The 10,824-nt window shown below is 40.7% G+C and overlaps 1 non-coding gene across 1 annotated transcript; it reads right to left on the minus strand.

The window, feature by feature from the left end:
- Nucleotides 1-8,998: 8,998 nt before the first annotated feature.
- Nucleotides 8,999-9,160, minus strand: LOC131912161 (U1 spliceosomal RNA). The gene has a single exon (XR_009379566.1). It is a non-coding gene; the product is annotated as a U1 spliceosomal RNA (small nuclear RNA).
- Nucleotides 9,161-10,824: the final 1,664 nt, after the last annotated feature.

Consider the following 10,824-nt stretch of genomic DNA (forward strand, 5'->3'; position numbering starts at 1 on the left):
CGGTCTATGTTCAGTCACGGACTACCAGGGATAATGGTTAGCACAGCAAAATCAGCTTTACTGACTTCCTGAAATACAGGAAGGGAGGCCAGTTGAACTGTGCAAGGTCTAATTGGAAATGAGTGACACAGAGAGTTAATTATGAGCCTTGTCCAGTGGTTCTTAGAGGAGTCAGGATTCAGTTCTCTGAATCGCTTGTTTTGAGATGCACACTTTGAGGGGGAGGCAGAAGTTGCCGAGCTGGACCAGGATATCTTTTGTAAGACATCAGCAGCCCTCGAAGAAGAGGGTCATTACACCCTGCTGCGGCAGCAGAGTGACCTTTGAAGAAATACTTTACCTGTGCACTTTGCAGCAGGCTTTATCTGTGTCTGTTATCACAATCTGGTTAATGGCAGGCCTGATATTTAGTGCCTCAGAGGAAAAGTGTAAAATGTCCCTGACATTTTTAAGAAATCAGGGCTACAATCAATAGTGTTTTTAGCCCCATGTGCTGGAGCAACAGTATAAACTCAGAGAATGGCTCCAGGCCAGGTTCTGTCACACTGCCTTTCTTCCATCCAGGTCAGTCTGGCCCTGGGTAGAACAAGAGGCCGAACTGAAAAGGCCTATTTTGCTGAACTCTGCTGAATTTAAATATGCATTTTTATTGAACATTAACAAAAAAATCACCAAAAATATAATCTAAGGCAAGATAACCCAACAAGCTCATTCAAGTGAAAATTTAAACAACCTTTCAAAATTAAATTTTTTTTATCTTTAGTAACTGTATACATGCATATGAGCATTTTAACCACCCCCATTACCCTCCGTTATTCTCCTCTCGCTTCTAAAATAATTTCTTTTGAGATAGTCTTACTTGCTTTTTAGCCTAGGCTGGCCTAGAACTTGCTATGTAGCCCAAGCTGGTCTGAACCCGTGATAATGCTCCTTCCTCAGCCTTCTGAGTGCTAGGGTATAGGCATGACCCAGGATTCCCAGCTCAACCTAGTTAAATTATATACTATCATTATTATTAGTGTATGTGTGGAGGTTGGAGGATAACTTTGAGAGGTTGGTTCTTTCCTTCTACCTTGCTGAGGAAGGATCTTTCTTGTTTCTACCTTGATACGTACTCCAGACTAGCCATCCAGTGACTTTCTCAAAGATTCTCCTGCCTTGGTCTACCATCTTTGCATAAAAGTGCTCAGATTACAAATGAGCACCAAGAGCGTCCATTTTTATCCATGTGGGTTCAGGCTGGAAATCACGTTGTCAGTCTTGAATGGTTCTGCTTAACCATCTCTCCTGCCTTCTCCTGTTTTAGGTGTTCGTGTACTCTGTGAACTTAATTCAGATAAGTGCCATTAAGTGCTGATTTTGCAGAAAAACTATGTGGTTAGAGATGTTCTGAAGAGGCTTACAGAGCATGTATCGGCATTGTCTGAGTTTCCTGAGGTGGAAGCAGAACTCTCCACCCTCTTTTATGCTTCTTTTGTTCTCTGAACAAATTTTTAGATGTCACACCAGGCACGTGGGAGACAAAGAAAAACAATGATGGCCCATGATTTTCATTTTTAGAATTATAAACCAAACTTCAAAAAACTTAGAGAAATTAACTTAAAATTGTTTTGGGTAATTGACTAATCTGGGATGTCCATTTGTGCATGTCTGAGCACAGTTCCAGTAGAGAAAACCTTTGTTGGAAAGAAACCTAGAGTCTGGGATGATATAATCATCTATTAAAGGGTCTCTTGGGTCCTTTCCCCTTGTACAGTCTGCTTTCAAGTATGTTCTGCCTCACCCCAGACTCATTGTCCCTTTGTAATCCACATTGACTCAGAAGTCTTCCATGGACTGGTGTGCATGAATGACACCCTTCTTTTGTGCTGCATGAAAGAGGCAACCCTAGCTTTCTCCAGGTTCAGAGGGAAATTAGTCTTCGATAGGGAGCAAGAAATTGGCTGAGCTGATATACAGCTTTCAGGAGAGTGGCCTATATATTTTCTTTGCTCTGGCTTCTTTTCTTCTACTTATAAAATGAGGGTTAGTGAAACTCACCTCCCAGTGAGAGCTTCTACCCTCGAGATTGATAAAAACCCAGTGGAGGTGGCATAGATATTTCAGAGAACTGCACTGTGGAGCAACCCTGCAGTTTTCAATTAGGTTCCTGGGAATGTGGCTGTCAATGTAGTGGGAAAAAAACCTGCTGAATGTCCACTCAAGGTTTTAGGTGGCTGGCCAGGGTGATAGTGGGCTGTCAAGGAATTATTATGGGAGGGGACGCTCCCTCTTCTTTTCCTCACCTAATAAGGGGTTTGGGCAGACAGGAAATTAGAAACAGACTCAAAGTGCTGCCTTTGAAGACCTCTGGCCAGGAAAAGGACAGCCTTCGTGCGTGTCCATGCTGGGAAGAAGAGCAAGAGAGACTGAGGAACTCTTCATTACATTTCATTCTGTTTGGTTCCCAGGTAAAATGTAATCAGGGAATACAGTACAGAACAAAATATTCCATTGATTTTCATTCATTTGTTTAAGGTGTGGTCTTTTCTTTCCCTTCCCTCTTGTACTTGTAAGTGGTGACAGAGGTGGGTGGGGGCGGGAGTGATAGACACCCACCTTTTCTTGCATCCTTAGCTGATAAAGTTACAGAAACTTGGAGCAATGACTAGTGTTTTCCCTCATTAATCGAGAATGGCAGCCTTTACAACTGCTTTGAAAGAAAGTTGATCCTCTTTGGACATGGAGGACACAATATGAGCAGCTGATGCAGATTATTTTTTAATTTTCTTAAATAATTGGACGAGATACTATCAGGACTACATGCACAGAATCTTAACAGTGGGCAATCTCGCATCTCTTAGGGTGTTCCATATGCCTACATTTAAACTAATTAAAATATACGCCCAGCTGTTGTGTTGCATTGTATCTGCAAGAAAAACAATCTATCAAAACATCCCAGAGTTCTTTAAAACACAGTGAACTGCTTGTTTTTCTCAGTATCTTGGGGGAGATTTCTAACTTTCACGAAAGCCTTTGTTTGCTTTGCTACATGGAATCAGAATATAGTTCTATCTGTGAGAACTAGCCAGAATTTGAGTTCTTTTATCAAATCCATTACTAAAAAAAAGAGACAATGTGTCTACGCCAGGGTTTAAGATTAAACATTAACAGTTTCTGCTCTATCCTTATGTAAATATTATACTCTGACAAAGTCAGACAGTTTCTTGAACTGCATCTCCTAAGCGCTGCTATAGGCTTTTGTGTGCCTGCTTTCTGGCATCACTTTGTTGCTCAGGTATAAGAGGCTGGGGCACAGATGTTTTGCAGACATCATTTAGTGTTAAAAGTGACACGAAAGGTCTCAGGTTCATTGAGAACTTAGGGTAAATTTGATAAACAATTCACCTGCTTTTTGTTGTACTAATCATGCTGAAGGTCAAGGTACTTTTCATGATACGCTAACAGTTCTCCTTTAGGAAAAGAAAATCTGTCCTGAAGAGATGATTCAGCACTAAAGACCATGTATTGCTCTTGTGGAGGACCAGAGTTCTGTTCCCCGCACCTACATCAAGAGGTTTGCACTCACACACATGCACAAACCCACCGTGCTTAAAAAAAAATCTTAAAAAACCCACAACAGTGTACTATCAAAATACGACAGACTGCAGTGAACAAAACTTTCAACATCTTGCTTTGATTTTTAAAGTATGTCATAAATGTGATTAAAAGTTTTTCTTTCTTAAATATTTTATTAGCATATGGAAATATAACTGACTTTGGTGTTGATTGTGTATCCTGAAATTTTATTGAACTCATTTATTAATATTTCTCATGTGAGGAATCTGGAGTTTTATACATATTAAGTACTTTTATTTGTGAACCTAGGTACATATACCTCTTCTCTTCTGGTTTGGGTGCTTTTTACTTCTTTATCTCCCCTTTTTAATTTAATTTTTTTTTTCGTTTTACAAACCAACCACAGTTTCCCCCTCCTTCCCCTCTCCCATCCACGGAGAGGGTAAGGCCTCCCATGGGGAGTCAACGAAGCTTGGCATATCAAGTTGAGACAGGTCCAAGACAACCTCCCTCCATCAAGGCTGAGCAAGATATCCCTCCATAGGTAATGGGCTCCAAAAAGCCAGTTCATGCACCAGGGATAAATCCTGGTCCCATGCCAGAGGCCCCACCAACAGACCAAGCCACACAACTGTCATCCACATTCAGGAGGGCCTGGTTTGGTCCTTTGCAGGCTCCCTATCTGTCAGTCCAGAGTCCTTGAGCTCCCACTAGCACGGATCAGCTGTCTCTGTGTATTTCCCCATCGTGATCTTGACCCCTTCTTGTTCATATAATCCCTCCCTCCTCTTTTACTGGACTACAAAAGCCCAGGCCCAGTGCTCGACTGTGGATCTCTGCATCTGCTTCCATTAGATACTGGATGAAAGTTCAATGATGACAGTTCTTTATCTTCGTAATTGCCCTAGCAAAAACATGGAGTATAGTGATTCTCAACCTGTGGGTCACAACCCCCTTGGTGATTGGATAACTTTTCACAAGGATTGCATATTAGCTATCCTGTATACCAGATATTTACATTAAGATTTATTACAGCAGCGAAATTACAGTTATGATGTAGCAACGAAATAATTTTCTGGTTGTGGCTCACCACAACATGAGGGACTGTTTTAAAGGGTTGCAGCACTAGGAAGGTTGAGAACTGCTCTAGTGCTATGTTGCACACAGGTGCTAAGAGTGAGAGCTCTTGTCTTATTCTCAAGATTAGAGGCAAGATCATTCAGATTGTTACCACTACACACGGTGACGTCTGTGGGCCTTTCACACATAACCTTTGTTATGGTCAGATAATGCCTTCCGTTTCCAGTTTTTTACTTTACTTCTTAGACTCTATAGAAGGGGCTAAAGATAAATGCACAAATGGTAGCAGAGTTCTTCACAGCAAGCAGCTCAGAGCCAGAGCCATCCAAACACCTCACTGGTTGTTGAACGGACAAAACTCATACAATGAAACACCACTCTACAATCAGAAGGTAAACGATTTTTGGATATATGCAACAGATGTTTAAATCATTACACTGAAGTGCAAGTAGTCAGACTTATAGGACTACGTATTTCCTGACTTCACGAAACTCAGTTTCTATAAAAGGCAAGGCTATAGAGACACAGCAGTGATTGCCTATGATGGTTATAGAAATGGGGATCGGAACATTTGGAGGTGAAAGAAATGTGCTGTAATTGCACGAATTTTCTAAATCTCAACACAGTGTGCACTGAAAATGGATACATTTTATATCCCAGGAACTTTACCTCATTAAAATTTGGATAAATGGACCAGGAAGATGGCTCAGCAGGTAAAGGCACTTGTAGCCAAGCCTGATGACCTGAGTTCAATCTACAGGCCTCACATGGTTGGAAAAAGACATGACTCCTACAATCCCCATCCCCAAACAAACAAATAACATGTAATAAAAAATCTTGGTTGGCAATGAATTACCATGGTCTCATGTGACATTTGAGAATGGCAGATGAGACACTGCGAATCCAGTCATAGACTGTTAGCTTCAGAGAACAACTGTCCTTTGTAGATCAATGTTCCTTCCTTCATATCATCCCTGGTAACTATGTTGTTATCATTACACACAAAGAAATTACGTTTCTAAAGTTATCATTACACACAAAGAAATTATGTTTCTAAACCAATATCTAGAATATGTTTTACTGTATTAAAATCTTTATTAATAATGATAGTCATTAGTGTGTGTGTGCGCACACGCACGCACGCACGCACGCACGCACACATGCCAGAGTGTGTATATGGAGGTCAGAGGACAACTTTTGGGGGGCACTTTTCTCCTTGCACTGTAGGCTCAGGGCATTGAAATCAGGTTAGCAGCCTTACGCAGGAGGAACTTTCACTTGCTAAGTCATCTCACTCTCCTGGGGGTTTCTTATTGGAACTAACACTAACTCTAAAGCTTGCCCTCTCCTACTTTCTTGGTTGGGGGACTGAAGATTATATCCTGCTATGTCTGTCCTCCTGATGGTGATCCTGAATGGAAGGCTACACTGCAGGAGAGAGCAGTCTGGGGAATAAGCAACCATTGCCCCTGCTTTGATGATTTTCCATTGGGCTACCCTGGTGCATCCTTGCAGGGCAGGATAAAAAGACCCACAGACCAGAATAGATGTGCTACGGAGTTTGTGATTGAAATAGGAATGAAAGCTTTGCAGTCTTTGAAGCAAGACATGTTCATTTTTTGCTTGGGCACCCTTCTTTAGGGAGGGAGCTCCAGCAACCAGACTCCACCTTCTCTATCAAAGGATTGGGGGTGAGAATGGGGCTTTCAGGATCATCACCAAATGGTCTCATAAGTCTTTGCCATAAGAATCTCACCACACTCAAAACAAACTAAATTGCCTGCTAAGCAGACCACACAGTCCCAGGCCCAGAGTTTAAACAGGCAGTGATCTATCTAGAAAAAAAAATCACTTCCTTCTTCAGTCTCATCACCAAGGAGACCTAACGTAGGTAGGTTCTCACTCCTGAGGACATTACTGGGGAATTTTGCTGAAAGGTGTATTCTGTTCCAGCTGGTCTGGGTGGCACTCCTGGGCCACATTTTGACTAACAAGGACTTAGATGGTTTCCTACTTCTTAGAAAAACAGAATACAGTTTACATGGAGAATGAGTCTAGAAGAAATTATTTCCCTTTTCATTGATATTCTTTTAATTTCACGCAGAAACAGAGGTGTTTATGGAACTCAAGGATCTAAAGAATAAGTTGATTGATTGTTATCTTTGAGCACATTACAAAGAAACAGCCAATTGGTTGACCAAGGCATCTTGAACAGTTCATATACTAAAGCTGTGTGAGCAAGTAGGTAGCTCTGGGGGAGGCTTGAACACAGGAATGTGTTGTCTCTCTGACGGTAAAACTTCTAAGAGTTTCTACTACTTATAAAATATTTTTGTGATTAAAACATAATAATTGTGCATGTTTGTGGGACACAGTGTGACATCTCAATATAGATATATGTTGGGTAATAACCAATGGTATTTACATACCCAACAACTGAAATATTTAATATTTCTTTATAATGAAAACACCCAAAATCTTTTCTTCTAGAAATTTTGAAATACACAGTCTGCTATTGTTTTCTATAGCCAGTCTACCAGGTAGAAAATACTAGAACTTATTTTTCCTTTCTAACCCATTAGTCTATCCCTCCCACTCACTTCTGCCTTATCCTTGCCAGCCTCAGATTAGCCCTATTCTTTGACAACAGATTTAGATTCCACAAACACATGTGACCATGGAATGTTAGTCTGTCTGTGCCTGGATTGTTCCACTGCACATAATACTCTTCAATTTCATTTATAACGGAGGAAATAATAAGAGTATTTCATTCTCTTAGTAGCTGAGTAGCATTCTGATGTATATATGTGCCATATTTTCTTTGTCCATTCATTTATTGCTAAACATGTAGTTGGCTCCATATTGCAACCATCATGAATAGTGAGTGCTGCAGAAAACATGGCTGAGCAGATGCCTCTCTGAAATACTGATTTCATTTCCTTTGTATTTATACCAAGTAATAGGATTTCTGGGTCATATAGCAGTTTTTCTTTCAAATGTTTTAGTTTTAACATTATTTATGCTATTATTGTTTAATAAGAAAAGTTACTTATCTCTAAACCAATAGTTAACATTTGCAAAAAAAATGTTAAAGTTACTATAAGTTAAAATTCTACAATGTCTTGTCAAAGACTTTTTCTGAGCATCACTTAATCCCATTTACCCCTCCCAATCACCCATCCAAGCAGTCTCAGTATTACAGTTACTTTACAGCCAAGGATGCTGATGCTTAGAAAATAATGCTCTTGGGTCATACCATTTGCATGCTTGACCTTTCCCACAATGCCTTCAGCTTCCTCACAGGTCACAGATTTCTTGCTGTGGTTGTACATTGAAGTTGCTTTCTTAGGTAAGGTCACTGTAACAAAATAATAGCAGACTTAGTGGTTTAAACAATAGCAAAGGCTAAGGTCAAATTGCTCAGCAGCCCAGTTCTTCATGTCTCCTCTGCCAGTTTGAGGATGATCACATTGTTAATGTATCTCCACAATGCAGAGAGGGCTTCCCTTTAATATCTAATGAAGCTATTCATAAGGACTTTTCCCTTATGAGTTAATTAGCACCTAAAGCTCATGCTTCCAGACATCACAGAGTGGGGGTGGGGGTGTGGCATCAGACTTTAAACATATGAATTTAGAAGAAGTGTGTTTATTCCATAGCTATCACCTAGGGGACTTTACTAATACTGGTACCTGAATCCCACCAACACCACAGAAATCATTTGAAGAGTACAGACATTTATTTTAGTACCTAAGGTGATTGTCATGCACTTGAATTGAGTGGCAGAGAACATTCTAGAGAGATGTACTTGGAAGTTGTTTTGGTTGCCAGTAACAATACAGAGGCTAAGGGGTTGGTAGGGGAATAGATGATGAATAACAATAGTGACTAATTGAAATAGCCATGCCACCTATAAGACCCTTCCTTTTCTTTGGAGGCTGATAAATGACAATTCACTATGAAGATCCATCTCCTCTTCAGCGATGGCTGCATCTGGGAAGTCTTCCGAGAATCCAGCTCAAACTGTGGTTGGCTGAGCCTGCCTAGGACTTACATCTGGAGAGGAGAGGCACAGTCCTTGGTGCTGTAAGCAAGGAGGGGATTTTGACTGATAATGTATTTTTACTTTACTTTCATTTCACATTAACTTTAAAAAGCCACCACTCGTGCACAAGTATTTAATTGCCATGTTTTGAATTCATATTGCTTACTTATTCTATTGTGGGTTTTTTTCCTATTATTTCTCTTACCTACAGCCTTGTACTTTCCCTCTCGTCCCTGCTCTATTTGCTCTCATTCATTCTCTCCATTCCCTCCTCAATATTCCTCTCCCTCCTCACGCTCCTTCACTCTCTATGCATAGGGAAGAGGGTGACCATTGTTTCCCACTACCACAAAATATGTAGTTGAGTTTCTCACTGCTGGAGAAATCACAGGGTTAGCACATCTGGAGAGCAAGGGATAAGCCTCACTCCTAGAGAGGGACTTCCGTGATCACGACAGCTCTCCTGCCAGGTAATACCGCATATCTTCGTGAATGATCATTTTTTACAGCTTTGATGATGTTTAAGCCTCTATTTACTCCAGCACCTACTGTTTACTTCCCCCTTTCTGTTTCTTCTCCGCTGGCTGCTCTTTATGCCAATTCCTGTTCTTACTCCATGCATTTCCTGCCTACGGAAAGTTCCAGAAATCTGTTTTAACACATACTTAGTGTGGACCTGATGCACCATGAAGCTAAAGATCAAACCACCTTATTTAAAGCCATTCTTCTCTGCTCACTCTTGTGTAAAATGTTGGCACAGTCACAAGTTTGTTTTGGTGTGTCATACAACTCTGTCAGGTCTACAGCAATCAGTCGTCAGACACATCCCAATTTCAGAGCCATTAAGATGTGACAGCCCTGTCTTCAAATCACCCAGATGTGGTGAGATGAAAGGAAAGTCCATATCGACAGACATTTCGAAAGGAATCCTACAGGAAGAGGGCATGCGATAGGACATTGATTTTGCCTGAGAAGTCTGTGGGTTTCCTGTTTTCACTTCTTTTTCTCAGTGGTGTTCACTCACAGGGCTGGTAGACAAAGCAAGCAGAATGGTCTCATGGTTCCTAGATCCTTGGCCCCTTATCCTGAGCCCAGGGCACAAATCCTCATTGTGATGCAGGGTTAAGAGTTCAGCTTCCTCAGGAGCAGCCAAGGGATTTCCACATGGTAGTGTGCATTTCTGTTATGGAAACAAAATGAAATGACATCTCAGAAATGTTTTCAACGCACACAAAATATAACTGTGGGGGAGATGTATATGCTAATGAGCTTGACTATGCATTTCTCACTGTGTAAGTCAAAGTACCAAGTTGTATACACTTTCTATATATGAGAGCTGTGATCACTGTTTGTGATGCATATCCTAACAAGGTTGGAAAAATGAAAGCAAAATTAAAACAAATCTCAATATCTACCACCAAGTATTTGATGACCCTTATTTCTGAAACAGAGGTCTGGATCATGTCTTCTAAGCTACCTCTGAATGAGACTTGGGTTTGCTTACATATTTTTAAAAATTTGAACAGAAATTAGAAAAAGTGTAACACGAATCTTAAAAGGTCTTAAAATAAAAAAATCCAGAGCCAGATATCAGGGTGAAAGCTGAAAGATCAGAGAAGCAGAACAGCCAGCCACTAGCATACCTCTATGAAATCCTCAGTCTAAAGAGAGTGAGTTTTTGTTTCCTTATGCCTTATATACTGCCCAGACATCAGTTCCTGGGATTAAAGGCATGTGTGCTTCACAGTACTGGGATTAAAGGTATGTGAGACCACTGCCTGGCTCTGTTTCCAGTGCGGCCTTGAATACTCAGAGATCCAGACAATCTCTGCCTCCTGAGTGATAGGATTAAGGTTGTGTGCCACCACTGTCTGGCCTCTATATCTAATCTAGTGGCTGTCTTTGTCCTCCAATCCCCAGGCAAGTTTATTAGGGTACACAATATTTCACTACAGAAAATACTTGGATTTAGTTTTCAAACTGAAAAGAGAGAATATAGTTGGAAAACAAATGTATTGATATAGGAGGTATGGTTGTTTGAAAGAAAATAGCCATCATAATCTCATAGAGAGTGGCAGTATTGGAAGGTGTGGCTTTTTTGAAGTGGGTGTGGCCTTGTTGAAGGAAGTGTGTCACTGTGG

Source organism: Peromyscus eremicus, chromosome 5, assembly GCF_949786415.1.
Source record: "Peromyscus eremicus chromosome 5, PerEre_H2_v1, whole genome shotgun sequence".
NCBI classification, from domain to species: Eukaryota; Metazoa; Chordata; class Mammalia; order Rodentia; family Cricetidae; genus Peromyscus; species Peromyscus eremicus.